Genomic DNA, 17,632 nt, shown 5'->3' with positions numbered 1-17,632 from the left:
GTGACAACCCCAGGACAGAGACTCAGAGGCCCGGTACCGGGTACCCCTCGGCCCTGCGACAGTGGGGGCGCTACATAAGCGCTATTGAATGTCGTCATTATTTAGTTTAGTTTAATCACCAGCAACATTAATTAAATAGCAATGAGCGTGCCGAGCGTTAGCTGGCTGGAAACAGCTAGTAATATATAATTGCAGAGAAAATGTATCAGCCTGGCTGTTTAGCTTGCAGGCGTTTGGCTGTCCTGGATACAGCTGTAGCTACGGTCAACCCTTTGCTTTGTAAGCTGGGTATAAATGTGTTTTGTAAAGAATACTTCTATTCATTGACAGCAAGCAGCAATTGTGAAAATGATGAGAAATTGAAACGCAAAGTATATTAGAAATTTGCTGAAATGTTTCCATAAAGCCAGCCCACTCTCCGCTCATCACATGGCGGTAATTAGTGTATGTCGTGCTGCTGAGTGTGCATGGCGGATGAAAGCGGAGCAGCCATTGTCTACCCTGCTCCCTCCCGCTACCAAGAAAAGAATGCTAATCTGTCCTTTGCTAATGTGGTTTTTAACTCTGTGTATCCCATTGATCCTGGATGTGATCTGCCGCTGTCCAGCCTCAGGTCCCTCCACCACTTAGTGCATTTAGTAATCGATTCCGAGCCGAGGATGGATGACACAATCCGGATCGCCAGCTGTTCACAGATGTGGATGCTGTTATTGCACGAGATGCTTCACATTCCCATATCGGACCCCCTCGTGCTACGATGTCATTATTAGCACAAATCCAAAATAAAATCCGGGACCTCCAGTCTCTGGTGCTTTCGCCCCCATGTATTTCCCGTGGGTGTGAATGCCCTTTGCTGGGTCCTGGGATAGTTATTAAAGGGCCGGATGTGGTGGATGCAATGAGCCATAGATAAATCCTTTGTCATGGTGAAATCCTGAACTAAAGGGGGAAAATCGAGCAGAAAATCAAGATCTATATTTATATGCGCTGGATTTAGACTTTTAATTGGAGCAAATATGACAAAGGAAATTTATACACTGCTAAAAAAAAAATAAAGGAAACTCTTAAACAGAATGTAACTCCAAGTAAATCAAACTTCTGTGAAATCAAACTGTCCACTTAGGAAGCAACACTGATAGACAATCAATTTCACATGCTGCTGTGCAAATGGAATAGACAACAGATGGAAATTATTGGCAATTATCAATACACCCTCAATAAAGGAGTGGTTCTGCAGGTGTAACCACAGACCACATCTCAGTACCAATGCTTTCTGGCTGATGTTTTGGTCACTTTTGAATGTTGGTTGTGCTTTCACACTCGTGGTAGCATGAGACGGACTCTACAACCCACACAAGTGGCTGAGATAGTGCAGCTCATCCAGGATGGCACATCAATGCGAGCTGTGGCAAGATTTGCTGTGTCTGTCAGCGTAGTGTCCAGAGGCTGGAGGCGCTACCAGGAGACAGGCCAGTACACCAGGATACGTGGAGGGGGCTGTAGGAGGGCAACAACCCAGCAGCAGGACCGCTACCTCAGCCTTTGTGCAAGGAGGAACAGGAGGAGCACTGCCAGAGCCCTGCAAAATGACCTCCAGCAGGCCACAAATGTGCATGTGTCTGCCCAAACGGTTAGAAACCGACTCCATGAGGATGGTCTGAGTGCCCGACGTCCACAGATGGGGTTGTGCTCACAGCCCAACACCGTGCAGGACACTTGGCATTTGCTAGAGAACACCAGGATTGGCAAATTCGCCACTGGCGCCCTGTGCTCTTCACAGATGAAAGCAGGTTCACACTGAGCACATGTGACAGACGTGACAGAGTCTGGAGACGCTGTGGAGAGCGATCTGCCTGCATGCAACATCCTCCAGCATGACCGGTTTGGCAGTGGGTCAGTAATGGTGTGGGGTGGCATTTCTTTGGAGGGCCGCACAGCCCCCCATGTGCTCGCTAGAGGTGGTCTGACTGCCATTAGGTACCGAAATGAGATTCTCGGACCCCTTGTGAGACCATATGCTGGTGTGGTTGGCCCTGGGTTCATCCTAAAGCAGGACAATGCCAGACCTCAGGGGGCTGGAGTGTGTCAGCAGTTCCTGCATGATGAAAGCATTGAAGCTAAGGGCTGGCCCACCCGTTCCCCAGACCTGAATCCAATTGAGCACATCTGGGACATCATGTCTCACACCATCCACCAACGTCACATTGCACCACAGACTGTCCAGGAGTTGGCGGATGCTTTAGTCCAGGTCTGTGAGGAGATCCCTCAGGAGACCATCCACCGCCTCATCAGGAGCATGCCCAGGCGTTTTAGGGAGATAATACAGGCACGTGGAGGCCACACACACTACTGAGCATCATTTCCTTGTCATGAGGCATTTCCACTGAAGTTCGATCAGCCTGTAACTTCATTTTCCACTTTGATTTTGAGCATCATTCCAAATCCAGATGAAATTAGTTGTGATTTACGTTTATCATTTTTAGGTTTTATTGGTCTCAACACATTCCACTATGTAATGGATAAAGATTTACAACTGGAATATGTCATTCAGTGATATCTAGGATGTGGGATTTTAGTGTTCCCTTTATTTATTTTTTTTAGCAGTATATTCTGACTGTATGGCCTTGTGAATACTGTGCAAATTTCTTGCAGATTTGTCACTTCCTGATGCCAGCAAAGTGAATGAGAATCCTGAAGTTTTATGTACATGTTGCTTATTTTTGACTTGCAGATTTGGTGAAGATTTTTTCAGCGTATTTGTGGCAGATTTCATCCATACTAATGAGCGGCCAAAAATCTGCACCAAGTAGCGCATGTAAAAACTGCTTTAAAAGCGCCCCTATTTTACACTGCGTTTTTTCTGCCAAGAGATACAGACATTTCTGCACCAAATATTTAATGTGTGCACATACCCCTCAAATACTCTGTGCTGCTGTTTAAACAGTATTTTCCCATAGAATGAAAGAAAACAAGCCTACTTTGCTATCTCGACAATTCAGGAGTCCGGTAAAGCTGAGTGAGACCTCCTAATAATGTGCTAGTAAAACAGCAATATAAGGATGGGGTGTAACTCTAGAGGGGTGCAGAGGTGATGCTCCATTTGGTCCCCCGGGTCTCAAAATCGGTTCTCAAAAATGAGAACCTATCCACAGGTTCTGTCATGTCGTAGCTCAGCCTTAGTCACTGCAATACCAGACCCAACCTGTGGACAGATATGGCGCTTTTTTTTTCTATTTATTTATTTTTTTAGGGGAAAGTAGCCATGTCTGCCTAATTCTGGACAACTTTTTCCAGACCCTACAACCCCTGGTATTACACCTCCGCTTTCTAAAACCTAAAAGTGAATGAGACCGAGTGGTAATGCCAGTCACAACATATGGATAGATGTCACACTGTCTTTTTGGAAAACGGTAGCCATGTTTTTCTTATCCTCAACCTAATTGTATTGCTAGTGACATGTCATAGTGCAGGGACTTCGTCCCTTTAAGTTTCAAGTTCGTTCTGTGAGATTTGTTTTTAACATTAAAAACCTGAGTGACAACCCCTTTAAGAGCTGTAAATGGATGTATAGCACATGATGAAGTGCCCTGAGGGCAGATGGACAGATGTTTTGTGATCTCCTCTTTGAAGTGTCACACATACACTTAGGTGAGGAGGTGCGGAAAGCTGATACCATGGGGGCACTTGACTTGATCAGACCATCAACACTTTTTTTTTTTTTTTTTTTCTTGTGAATCTAAGGGATCAAAGAGGAGGGAAAAAAAAACCTACTTAAACATTTATCCAACAAGAGTCCTGACAATATTGAGAGACAAATTGGAAAAGTCTTGAAATAGTCTATTATGGAATTGCCTTGTGGGCGATTGCCCATTAACGCTGGGCCCCCAGATGCCAGAAAGTCCGGTTCTCCCAACCCTGCCCATGGCATCAGTGTATAATATGCAGAACCCACAGCACACTGCTGCCGCCTAGGAAATGTTGGGGGGTCTTATTGTGCACCTCATTTTTAGCAGTGAATTGAATGAGACCTCCGTCACGTCTTGATAAGCTTCACTGTTCTAGAAGCCTGGAAACACTCAAAATATCAGAGCAATTGTCTATTTTTATCATCTTTCTCAGTAGACTCCTTCAGAAAGCCTTTGAAATGTAAGAGGGTGGTCATAATCGTCCCCCTGCCTCCTCCTGGAGAGCCCTGGGGGTCTTTGCCACTTTAGTTTGCTTTGATCTAGTTCACAGGTAATGTCGTTTCCCAGGAACTCATTTAGCAGTGATTAGAATTACCGGAGTTAATCTGACTCCGATTCCTCATTTGCATGTCATCATTTCCCATGATCCACCGAGGCGGCATTTGTCGTCTCCATTCTAGTCCATTTGCTCCTTATTCTGTTGTAACAGAGATTATGTAGCGCCCCCACCGCCGCAGGGCCGAAGGGTACCCGGTACCGGGCCTGTAAGTCTCTGCTCTGGGGTTGTCACGGTGGCTAGGCCCCGGTCCGTGACCCTGCCGTGGGGCGCACAGTAAATGCCAGATACGAGGTGTGGATGGATGATGGTAGTGGTCGTGCCGTAGTGGTGCGGTGCAGTAAATAACGAGAACACCAGGTTGCAGTCTCTTTACCTCTTTACTGAAGATCTCTGGGTCCTCAGTCCAGAGTACGGTTCACCAGGCTGCGCAAGTCCGGCCGGTCCAATGGCACCTCCAGAGTTCTCTTCACAGGTGGAAGTCTGTGCCTTCCTTCTAGCGCTATGTGTTGCGGTCCTTCCCTGCTGTGCTTACGGAAAGTACCCCACAACTGTTGTGTCTGTTTCTTAAGTTCCCTCAAAACTCGATTAGATGATGTTCTGCTAATCCCCCGTCCCTCCCTGATGTTCTGGTTGGGACGGCACTCGTTTGACGGGTAGGCTCGGAGCTCTTCCGGGACCCTAGAGTCGCCCCTCTCCACAAGTTGCCCCCCAAGACTGCATAGGTGATTTAAGTTAGACAGCCCGTCTTAGACTGACTGTCCTGCTGCTGTTTAGAGTATTGCTTGAAGCTGGATATTATGATACTCTCTCGGCGTTCCGGCCACCGGTTGTGCGCCTCAGTAGGATGTTGCTCCGGTCTTACAGCACGACTCCTACTGGTATTCTCCTATCGCTTTGATCTCGTTTCTCACTCAGCACAATCTTTCTCGCTTCTAATCCTTCCTTGGGCACCGCCGCTATGCTGAGCAGGCACGGTCCCGTTACGTTCACTCGAGTTGCCAAGCCTCTGTCAGGATCCCACCCCTGACAGAGACCCTACTGTATCTTCCCCCACAACACCCTCTGCCACAAGGTGTTGCCTGGTTCCAACCCAGTCAGCTTCTGATCTAACTTCCTGTCTCTATGAGGTAGCATATCTTCTCAAGCTACCAGTCCGTACTCAGCAAAGGTTCCAGTGTGGTATCTTCACAAAGAGTCCTTTTTGAAGTAAAACCAGTAGGGGGTGCCTTTAATAAGGTGCGAACTATGTACAAAAAGTTTGTATCATGCACTGTTCATGATTGCGGCAGTTCTAGAAACTTGTGCAAAACTTTAGAAAAATAAACAAAACACAATAGGGATCCCGGGTCAACAAAGGGATCCCCTTTAAAAGTTAACCCTGAACGGGTTTAGCAGCAAAACAGGAAACAGTAACTATATACATACTCATGGTATCGAGGTTTATTCTTCCAAATCTGGGGGTGGTCTCCGCGAGTACTGCCCTCCTCCCGCCACCACATAAAGGGCGTCTGCACCCTGGATAGGGGTCTGGGTACTCACGGTTCTCCTCGGAGTAATGGTCCGTAGACACTTGGCACACAGGGAGATTGGGGCGATGACCGTTGATCTTGGGGAATCAGAGGCTGGTGGTGTTACTTCCGGCTTGTATTTTCGCACATGCAGGGCATACCACCCTTTGTCCCCCCAGTGGCGGGTATACCGAACTCGGTCCCCTGGATAGAGGTCCCGGCCTGGGTGTCCCTCAATGAGGTGCGCCTCTACATCCCGCCGGTTTACAAACACCTCCAAGGCAAGACCGGACTCTTTAATGAAGCCCCAACCTCCCTGCAGGCGGAAGGTGCTGATCACGCCGTAGCGCTGCGGGCCCCAGTTCTCCTCGGCAGCCTGCCTGATCTGGGCTTTAGTTTGAAGGTCCTTCTCTCGCTCAGCCTGACGCCGGAGCTCCTTCTTGCGGGCCCACTCCTCTTCCTGCTGGCGCAGCTGTTGGCGGTATTCCCTCTGGCGGATGACCTCGATGCTCTCTCCTTCTTCCTGGCCATCCCCTGGAAACCCCATCAGATTGGTAGTGGCCGCGCGGGTCCACTTAAAGGTTACCCATTCTCCCTGGAGCTGCGTAGTCTGCTTGATGGGTCGTAGGGGGCTATCGGCTGTCTGCAGAGTTTCCCAGGGCCTCTCGCATTCAATGCGGCTACACACCCGGCCAGGTGGTCGTGGTGGAGGGGAGTCTACATCCACCAGCAGGGGCTCCTCCGTCGCCGCGTCAGGGTCGGCGCCGCTACCTGCTTCTGAAGCATCTCCGGTGCCGGCCTCCTCTGTTGTCGGCGGCGGGATCGGCGCCGGGTGCTGGTGCGGCTCCTCGCCAGAGGTGGTCGCTCGCTGACACAGACTCCGGAACTGTCGGCACAGCTCCTCTACCTCCGCCCCGAGGATCTCCTGATTCGCGCAGCCTGGTAAGAGCTCCTTCGGCTCCCATTGGCGGGGCCTGATACGGGTCTCCTCTCCCTCTCTGGGGTGACTTCCGCGCTCCATGCTGCCAATCTTCTGCCTCGTGGTGTTCAGAGGTTTTCGCTCTTCCCCTTCCGGAGGGCGGCCCCTCTCTCCTCCACCATCCCACACTAGGAGGTGGACCCTTCTCCTTGATGAGCATATCCTCTGGACATAGTAATATCGGTGAGGGGCGGGTTCCATCTTCGCGCCACTCTTCCAAGCTACGCCCACGATGACACGCCCCATCCTTCCTGCGCGCCACATAGTACTGTAATGGCGGTAATTTTGGCGGGGAATGGCGCAGCACAGTCTTTGCAATGAAGTACAGTCCAAGCACAATAAATCACAGTTCCAAGGCACACATGACCTGATTCTTCAGGCTTAAGTAAATCCTGTTCGTGACGCCAAGTTTGTAGCGCCCCCACCGCTGCAGGGCCGAGGGGTACCCGGTACCGGGCCTGTAAGTCTCTGCTCTGGGGTTGTCACGGTGGCTAGGCCCCGGTCCGTGACCCTGCCGTGGGGCGCACAGTAAATGCCAGATACGAGGTGTGGATGGATGATGGTAGTGGTCGTGCCGTAGTGGTGCGGTGCAGTAAATAACGAGAACACCAGGTTGCAGTCTCTTTACTGAAGATCTCTGGGTCCTCAGTCCAGAGTACGGTTCACCAGGCTGCGCAAGTCCGGCCGGTCCAATGGCACCTCCAGAGTTCTCTTCACAGGTGGAAATCTGTGCCTTCCCTCTAGCGCTATGTGTTGCGGTCCTTCCCTGCTGTGCTTACAGAAAGTCCCCACAACTGTTGTGTCTGTTTCTTAAGTTCCCTCACAACTAGTGTTGAGCGATACCGTCCGATACTTGAAAGTATCGGTATCGGAAAGTATCGGCCGATACCGGCAAAGTATCGGATCCAATCCGATACCGATACCCGATACCAATACAAGTCAATGGGACTCAAGTATCGGACGGTATTCCTGATGGTTCCCAGGGTCTGAAGGAGAGGAAACTCTCCTTCAGGCCCTGGGATCCATATTAATGTGTAAAAAGAATTAAAATAAAAAATATCGCTATACTCACCCTCCGACGCAGCCTGGACCTCAGCGAGGGAACCGGCAGCGTTGTTTGTTTAAAATTCGCGCTTTTACTTGGTTACGTGAAGTCCCGGCTTGTGATTGGTCAGGGCGGCCATGTTGCCGGGACGCGGACCAATCACAGCAAGCCGTGACGAAATTACGTCACGGCTTGCTGTGATTGGTCCGCGTCCCGGCAACATGGCCGCCATTAACCAATCACAAGCCGTGACGTCACGGGAGGCTGGACACGCGCGCTTTTTAAAATGGGCGCGTGTCCAGCCTCCCGTGACGTCCCGGCTTGTGATTGGTTGCGCCGCGGTCAACCAATCACAAGCCGGGAGGCTGGACACGCGCGCATTTTAAAATTTTAAAATGCGCGCGTGTCCAGCCTCCCGTGACGTCACGGCTTGTGATTGGTTGCGTCTCCCATGTGACTGCGACGCAACCAATCACAAAGCCGGGACGTAATTTTAAAATCCTTAAGGACCTGAAATTACGTCACGGCTTGCTGTGATTGGTTGCGTTGCCCATGTGACTGCGACGCAACCAATCACAACGCCGGAACGTAATTTTAAAATCCTGAAGGACCTGAAATTACGTCACGGCTTGCTGTGATTGGTTGCGTCCCGGTCACATGGGCGGCACGCAACCAATCACAAGCCGGGACTCACGTAAAGGAAAGAAAAGCGCGAATTTTAAACAAAGAACGCTGCCGCTTCCCTCGGTAAGGTGCAGGCTGCGTCGGAGAGGTGAGTATAGCAATATTTTTTATTTTAATTCTCTCTTTTACACATTTTTACATTAATGTTGTTTCGATACCGATACCCGATATCACAAAAATATCGGATCTCGGTATCGGAATTCCGATACAGCAAGTATCGGCCGATACCCGATACTTGCAGTATCGGAATGCTCAACACTACTCACAACTCGATTAGATGATGTTCTGCTAATCCCCCGTCCCTCCCTGATGTTCTGGTTGGGACGGCACCCGTTTGACGGGTAGGCTCGGAGCTCTTCCGGGACCCTAGAGTCGCCCCTCTCCACAAGTTGCCCCCCAAGACTGCATAGGTGATTTAAGTTAGACAGCCCGCCTTAGACTGACTGTCCTGCTGCTGTTTAGAGTATTGCTTGAAGCTGGATATTATGATACTCTCTCGGCGTTCCGGCCACCGGTTGTGCGCCTCAGTAGGATGTTGCCTCGGTCTTACAGCACGACTCCTACTGGTGTTCTCCTATTGCTTTGATCTCGTTTCTCACTCAGCACAATCTATCTCGCTTCTGGTCCCTCCTTGGGCACCGCCGCTATGCTGAGCAGGCACGGTCCCATTACGTTCACTCGAGTTGCCAAGCCTCTGTCAGGATCCCACCCCTGACAGAGACCCTACTGTCTCTTCCCCTACAACACCCTCTGCCACAAGGTGTTGCCTGGTTCCAACCCAGTCAGCTTCTGATCTAACTTCCTGCCTGACCCCCAGTTTACCCACAATGGTGGGGAGTGGCCTAGTGAATAGAACCCTTAGCTCCCCCCGGAGGCCCGGCTGTGAAATGTATTGGTGTCTGTGATACCTGGTCAGATGAACTCCTTCAGTGCCATCAGACGTGCCATAGCTCCCCTTAGCGGCGGAGCCACAGTACTGCAACGACCAGGACTCTGGGGCGCTGCAATTACATTTCCCAGTAAAATTTGACAGATTGAATGAAGACCATGCCACCCATCCCACCTGCCCCGTTAGAATTAATTGTTTATATTAGGACAGTCTCTGCCATGTAAATGACGTCTAGGTAGTACATATATGTGAAGGGTTGGGACCAAATGGTTGAGTTTTTTTGAAAGCCCTAAATATTTCCCCTGGAGTGCTCTATCCTATCCGACTATTGCCCAGTAGGAGGGAGGCTCTAGGGTCCCTGGTGTGATGACTCCCAAGGGCAGCGCTCCTATATAAGGCCACACGACAATGACTCTTCAGCTTGTTTCCACTTAAGTTATAGGCGCTAACGGGGGTCACCACAGGGCGCAAGTCCTCCTGACAAAGTCAAGTAATGCTCTCTGGGCTCTCCTGACACTGGCCGGTCTTTGTCCCGTCTGCTGCACTGCCTCGGACCAAGCCCAGTACCGTTGGTCAGTGTTGGATCACCACAGTGGACGTCCACTTCTGAATGGTGGCCTACACTCAGTCTTTAGTGGTTGACTAATGGGCCATGACTGATGAGGGTTGGGCCTATGGTCTTGAATCCAGGCCTTGAGTGGTGGCGTCCGGATCTCGCTCACTGGTTCACGACATCCTGCCTTTCTCGTTCTCATAGTGCAACCCGGTTACTCTGCCACGGCGTCCCTCTGCGCGACAATGGTTTCAGTTGTTGGTGTCAACTGACGTCCCACCTTGTCACCCTGACTTTTTATATCTGGTAACTGTGCTCTTTTGACCCGTCCTTCCTGAAACACTTAGATTCCGCCGGGTTCAGTTGCGACCGTAGCAATCCACAGTCGCAAATGCTGCACAACATTTGAGGAACCTCCTTTTTCATGGTTCACCCCCTTACTTATTGTCCAGCCATCATTCTAAATGGGTAATTGCAAAGAAGCTACACGATCCGGTCATCAGCCAGTATCTAAGTGCAGTTACCAAGTGCTATTGGGTGCATGGAGGATGTGGAGACAGATGAATAGAAGGGACCAGATTCTGAGGAAAAATTAGAAAGAGGGAATAGTTGAGTCAAGTGATGTGATAGGCCTGTCTAAAGATGTGTTTTTAAAGCATGCTTTAAAACTGTGGGGGCTAGTTATTAGTTGAGTTGTCCGGGGTAGTGCATTCCAGAAAATTAGCACAGCATGAGAGAAGTCTTGGAGATGGAAGTGGGAGGTTCGGATTATGGTGGATGTTAGTCTTGGAGAAGTTGCAGAACGGACAGCACAGGTAGGGTCATGGAGATGAGGGAGAAGATCTAGGGTGGTGCAGAACTGTGGAGAGCTTTGTGGGTGACAGAAATAAGTTTGTATTGTATTCTGTAGTGAATGGGCAACCAGTGCAGTGACTGGCACAGTGTAGAGGCATCGGTGAAGCGGCTGGACACAAATACAGCCCTGACGGTTTGGATAAAGTTTGGTTAGAGGGAGATCTCAGTAAGGAGTTACAGTAGTCCGTACGAGAATGTAGAAGGGCGACCAGAGTTTTTTTGCAGTTTCAAAGGTGAGAAAAGGTCGGATTCTGGAGATGGTTTTTAAGATGCAGGAAACGTGAGTGATTGGAAAGGATATATGGAATAAAGGAAAGTTTGTCAAACCTCGACTATGGCTCTTGACAGACACGGGGGTGGCAGCTCATCAGGATCAATAAGGGAACGGCCTAAGCTTTGGCTGGGGTAGGCCACTTATAATTGACTGCTGGTGGGCCATCTGGTCTGGAGGGGTTAGGGAAAGTTTATTGGGAGCTCTTACTTTGGCAAATGTCCTCAACACCGTACCAATCTCCTGCTTTCAAAAGAAAAGTGAAAATATCTTTGGATTCAAAGAGGCTTGTAATCTCCTTTGGCAACCTTCTTATCAGCTCCTCTGCGCATTATAAAACTGAAAACCTGCATACTTAGACTGGAGCCATGTGGTCACATGATGTTATGCCACGTGGCCACTTTACCATTCCACTCTGATACAATGCTGCTGCTGATCAGTGACACTGATTGGCTGCAGTGGTCACTTAACGAAACAGTATCATGTGACCACTCTGGTGACACGGCTCCGCTATGTGGATCAATGGCGCCAGTCTGGAAGGTAAGTATGGAGTTTTTTAATTATTATGATCGACAGTGGAGCTATTATGAGGATGGGTTGACCAGTGACGGATATCTTCTTTAAGAGCCCTTATGTGGGGCCATGACCTAAATTAACAAATCTAAAAAAAAAAAATTCAGATATTCCTCCCCCAAAGGGGAGGATGTCATTTTGGAGACGTTTTTGAAACTTGATGCCAGTTTTTTCCTCCCTAGATATGTACCATGGAGGACGCCCGTGCACCCACTATTGAGGGCATTCTAGGTTTGTCTATCTGGGTCACATCTGTGAGATCTTCTATATGTAGCTTTAAGGAAACAAAGCAAATGTTGGTGTTTACTGCACAAAGCGCATTTTCTCCTCGTTCGTGGCTTTTCTTTTACATTGCTCTGATGTTTTTCTCTAAGGTCTTGAAAACAATGATTTAAGTTGGGAACAGAAGTAAATAGACCAGGATAATGAGCTTCCTGCAGGAAGTGGCCGGGCAGCGCTGGTTCACTGGCTACAGCGACAATTTGACAGATCTATTCCCTGGAAGTGACTAATTGATGCTTCTGTGACTCATCTGCACTTGAGATCTTATCATAAAAGTAGATTTATAGTCGCACCGGTAGCGACCAAGCCAAACTGTGTTCTGCAGTGAACTAATAGTGGCGAAGATAATCTGGGACTAGGGGTCCAAAAATGAGATGATTATGCCAATATGTGATTCCCAAAAAGGCTGCATTGTCTCCAGTTCCTACACACAAGGGAAAAAGACATGATATGGTTTAGGAAGAAGATGTGGCGTCAGCCACTTTATTTACTCACTTATATGGCGCCATTGATTCCACAATGCTTTACAGACATCACCATCACTGTCCCTGATGGGGCTCACAATCTAGATTCCCTATCAGTAGTATGTCTTTGGAGTGTGGGAGGAAACCGGAGAACCCAGAGAAAATGAGTTGTATCAATTGCTGGCTCTTCTTTCCCGTACGGTCGGGGTTCCCCTTGGTTCAGTCCTGAGTCCCCTCCTCTTGCTGTCGGGGTTCTTCTTGGTTCAGTCCTGGGTCCCCTCTTCTTGCTGTCGGGGTTCCTCAGGGTTCAGTCCTAGGCCCCCTCCTGTTCTCCCTGTATACCGCTCCTATTGGGCAAACAATCGGTAGATTCGGTTTTCAGTGCCATCTCTATACTGATGACACCCAATTATACACACCTCGTCTCCTGACATTAACCATGCATTACTACAAAACACCAGGGATTGTCTGTCTGCCGTCTCTAACATAATGTCCTCCATTTATCTAAAACTGCATCTGTCAAAAGTTGACCTCCTTGTTTCCTCCCTCTGCTAATCTGCCTGAAATTGCAATTTCGTGTGTGGCTCCACCATTACTCCCCTGTAGCACGGCCCCTGTCCTGGGGTCATATTTGACTCGGATCTTTCCTTCACTCCTATATCCGCTCACTCGCTCATGTCACCTACACCTCAAAAACCTCTCTAGAATTCCACCCTTCCTTACCTCGGACTTCACATAAACCCTTATTGCTCCTCTGATTGTCTTCTCTGGCTATCCTCTACAGATCGGTCCCCCTCTTGCTAATACTTTCCCCTTTTCTTTCCACCCTGAATGCAGCACTCGGGATAATATTTCTGTCCAACTGCTACACCGAAGTCTCCACCCTGTGCCAGTCGTTGCCCACCCACCGCAGAACATAATGTAAACCCATCACCCACAAAGCTCTCCACGATGCTTGCACCTCTCCACATCTTTTCCTCATCTATCTACCACCCTACCCGTCCTCTCCTTTTCACTAATGAGCTAAAACTAACCTCCTAAACACCGTTCGGACAAATGATCGTGAAGTGATGCCGACCATTCTATGGGGTGGTCAATATTAATTTAGGTGTGGCAGTATGATCAAACACATGAGCTGGTCCATGAGATTGAAGTAGAAGTCACATGGACCAGTTTTCATGAAGACTGTTCTTCTGTATCATAGACAAGGATACAGCCAAACCCCTGAAGTCCTTCAGATCTATCAGCACCTCTGATTCATGATGGACTTCACATTATCTGCAGTCGCCAGTATAAAAGGTGTTATTTAGACTGGTCTGACCAATAAAACCATGAATTATTTTGGTGGACCCAGTTTAGCAGAGACTTGTCATTAAGTAAATGAAAGGGTGGCATTCTTCTGGGAACTTTCTGGCACCAATTTTGGCCAAATTAAGGAACTGGAAGGAGGAACAAAGCAGTGGCTAATACATAGAAAAGTGGTAATTGGGTAACACTGGGCAACTTTCATTTCTCCCTCAATTTCTTGCACTGCCTCACAGCAGATCTGAATGCGGGCACCACTTTCACACAAACTTCGAAAACTTTCTAATGCACTTTTTTTCCAATTTTCTCACTATGTTCAAGATACTGAATTTTTGTCGGTGAATGAGAACATTATACTTTAAAGCACTGTATGTAGATTTTCTTTCTCTGATGGGACTGGTGTACTTTGAAAATCCGTGTCAGTATGGCTGTTATAATCACCTTTTAAATAACGTCTCTACCGAATATTAAGACGAGGAAGTGATATGTTTGATTTACTTATTGTCAGGATTATACAGCTACTCTGACATGGACTTTCACAGTAAGTACACCAGCCTCATGAGGTTTAAGATCTGTTTAAGGTATGCAGGTTGTATCGTGAAATGTGGTGTTGATATGATTTTAAAAAGGGGCTTCTATATTGTTAACAACTGTATAGCAGAAAAGGGGGTCTCACCACCTGGATCTGAACTCTCGGGAACGGGGTCCTCTTACATGCTGTTCTGTGAAGAGGTAGTCGGAATTCCCATGCAAATGAATCTGAATTCTGACAACTTCTCTGATAGAAACATGTCAGATGTGACCTATTAATAAATAATCTATAAAGGTATGAGCTGGGAATACCCCTTTTAAAGGCAGTAAGCTTCTCTACTGAGGAAAATTGTATCCACTTATCAGGTGCAGACGATGCTCTGTGAGCTAAACATTAGCAGCAGCTGCACAGTGTTTTCCTTGTTTGTTACAATGTATCAATCTGGTGTTGCAGGTGTTTATCTCACAGAGCTTTTTCTGGACTAGATACTGTATAATTGCATTCATTTAGATAAGAGCAGGACTAGCGATTGTCAAGATTACTGCCTATCATGTAGGAGACATGTTGTTTTCTAATTGAAGGGTTATTTCCAAAAATCCATAGGATTCAGGATAAGTCGCTGATCAATGAAAGTCTGACCCAATGATCCTGAGAACGGAGCTTAAAAACTCTGAGTCGGGTTCTGCAGTCCTGTCCTGGATGGAGCAGAGGAGCATATACTCGGCCTTCTTGCCATTCATGGTCTATGGGACTGTCGAGGACAGCACTCGGCTATCTGCCAGTCCCATAGACAGTGAATGGAGCATGGCCACATATACTCTCTTCTGCTCCATTCTTGGGATCACTAGGGGTACTTCCAGTGATTGATACGTTATTTTCTATCCTGTAGATAAGCAATAATTAGATTTTTTTCACAGAAGTACAACAGAAAATTGATTACACAAATGGTCTACCATGGAGACTCATACAGCATGTCTGTGGAGGAGCTGTATGCAAATGTTTGATGCATTTTTTGGGGGGAGGTTATAGTGTAACACACTGTAGAAGGTATTTTGTGGTCTGTGCTCCTGAGAGAAGGCAGAATCGGGTCTGTGGCTGATAGTTTAGTTTATAAGACAAAGCTGAGATGAAGACTCCGGCATATGAGGGCGACATGTCTGTGTATTGTCAGCCTATGGTGACCTTGTGCAAGGACTCTGTTCCTATCCCTCATTTTGCCATTTATAGGTCATTATGGCTGGTGCATGTCACCGACCTCCCCCAGGACAGCAGGGCTGCTCCCCAAATCTGGGACTGCACCACTGGATCCGGGACGGTTGGGGTGCATGGCCTCTAGCCTCCCAGAGAAATGCAGCATCCACATAATTAGCAACCGTTACAAAGCAAAATGTGGAGAAACGTATGTTCAGACTTGCCTTAAATGCTCAGGGACAAGTATGAATAGTGACACTATAATATTAGAATGCGCCAGATTTTATATCCGTGGACAAAGAATCATGTGACACTTGAAATTGGGCACAAAATTCGCCATTTATGGTGGAATCGCCACAAAATCATGAACACGTGTTCACCATAGAATGCGCCCCAAGAATCCATGATGTCTGCAGACTTCTTTTCTTTTGGTCTCGGTTGTCTTTATAGTTGGGGGGGCACATACGTTAATGTCACCCTGACACATTGTTATAAATATCCCCTAAAGTTCCGGCTGTGCGTCGCCTGCCGTGGTGAGTGACACTTGGGGACGTGAAGTGAAGCCCAGCTGTTTTGACATTTCTAGATGAGGAATAATTCATGGCCGCCCTTTGTCGTCGCTGTACTCCTGCGAGCGGCGGACGGAAGCTCTTCACCCACGGAGCAGATGCTTTATCTTAACATTTTTTTTAAGGGGGATTTCCATTCTTAAAACCTCCCAAAATACTTCATATTTCCAAACCTTATGGTATCCAGATCTCTGCTTGTTGTCACTGAATGGAAATATTCTACTATCTAGACCTGCAGACAGAGGGATTGTTACAGTTATACCCAATTTGGACAATAAAATGTGAAGGAAAAACGCCTCCGCAGTCCTGATAGTTTGTTACAATGTGTCAGTGCTGGTGAGGCTGGGCGACGTCCATTATGGCCGATCATTACAGCTCCAACTGAAGTTCTCTGCGAGACGTCTCCAGGAATTTCCTGGGAATGTTGATGGTTTTTATGCGTAAAAAAAGTTTAACGTTGGAGTGTTTTGAAAATCAGTAACAATTGTGTCCTAATAATTCCCGTTACATCTAAAAGCTTCTTTTCCTGTAAGGTGATGACGCATATGAAGCCGGTATTGTACCGTCGCATGCCTTGGCCATAAAAAAGCGAAATCCAGGTGGTGCCTGTAAATAGAAGGATGCGCTGTGAACAGCCAGTTGTCACTATTCTGCCTGTGGTTTACAGGGCGGCATTGATGTCAGTCATTACCAGGTTTATAGCTGTTGACAGAAAGCTATAAAAGCCGAATTCCAGTAAAAGGCCGTGCTGAGAATTCAGATCAATTTTTCGGTCGCATGTAGTTTCCGAAGCGACCTGTAGGTGGCAAAACGTTGCGCTGTGGAAGTAAATAACGGTTTTATTATCTTATGTTTCCCTGTGTACTGGTTTATGGATCCCAATGTAACAAGGTCAAGTGAATTAAGAAAATTATCATGACAGCTTGTAGTACACAAGAGGTTCAGTAAACGTTCCTAAATCACAAAACAAACTAAAAGGAGCACGGATGTAATCGAATTATAAAAATTATATCTACTAGAATACTGCCCCCTATTTGTACAAGAATATAACTGCTATAATACTGCTCCTATGTACAAGAATATAACTGCTATAATACTGCTCCTATGTACAAGAATATAACTGCTATAATACTGCTCCTATGTGCAAGAATATAACTAAAATAATACTTCTATTTACAAGAATATAACTACTATAATACTGCCCCTATGTACAAGAATATAACTACTATAATACTGCCCCTATGTACAAGAATATAACTACTATAATACTGCCCCTATGTACAAGAATATAACTGCTATAATACTGTCCCCTATGTACAAGAATATAACTACTATAATACTGCTCCTATGTACAGGAATATAACTACTATAATACTGTCCCCTATGTACAAGAATATAACTACTATAATACTGTCCCCTATGTACAAGAATATAACTACTATAATACTGCTCCTATGTACAAGAATATAACTACTATAATACTGCTCCTATGTACAAGAATATAACTACTATAATACTGCTCCTATGTACAGGAATATAACTACTATAATACTGTCCCCTATGTACAAGAATATAACTACTATAATACTGCTCCTATGTACAAGAATATAACTACTATAATACTGCTCCTATGTACAAGGATATAACTACTATAATACTGCTCCTATGTACAAGGATATAACTACTA

General features: G+C 47.1%; 1 protein-coding gene across 1 annotated transcript in view; it reads left to right on the top strand.

Moving 5' to 3' along the window:
• Nucleotides 1–17,632, top strand: part of LOC143784615 (unconventional myosin-X-like) — a 98,855-nt gene that overhangs the window by 31,508 nt on the left and 49,715 nt on the right. The gene's annotated exons all lie outside the window — the stretch shown is intronic.

This window comes from Ranitomeya variabilis, chromosome 7, assembly GCF_051348905.1.
Source record: "Ranitomeya variabilis isolate aRanVar5 chromosome 7, aRanVar5.hap1, whole genome shotgun sequence".
In the NCBI taxonomy this organism is placed as follows: Eukaryota; Metazoa; Chordata; class Amphibia; order Anura; family Dendrobatidae; genus Ranitomeya; species Ranitomeya variabilis.
This window is presented reverse-complemented; position numbering and strand designations above follow the sequence as displayed.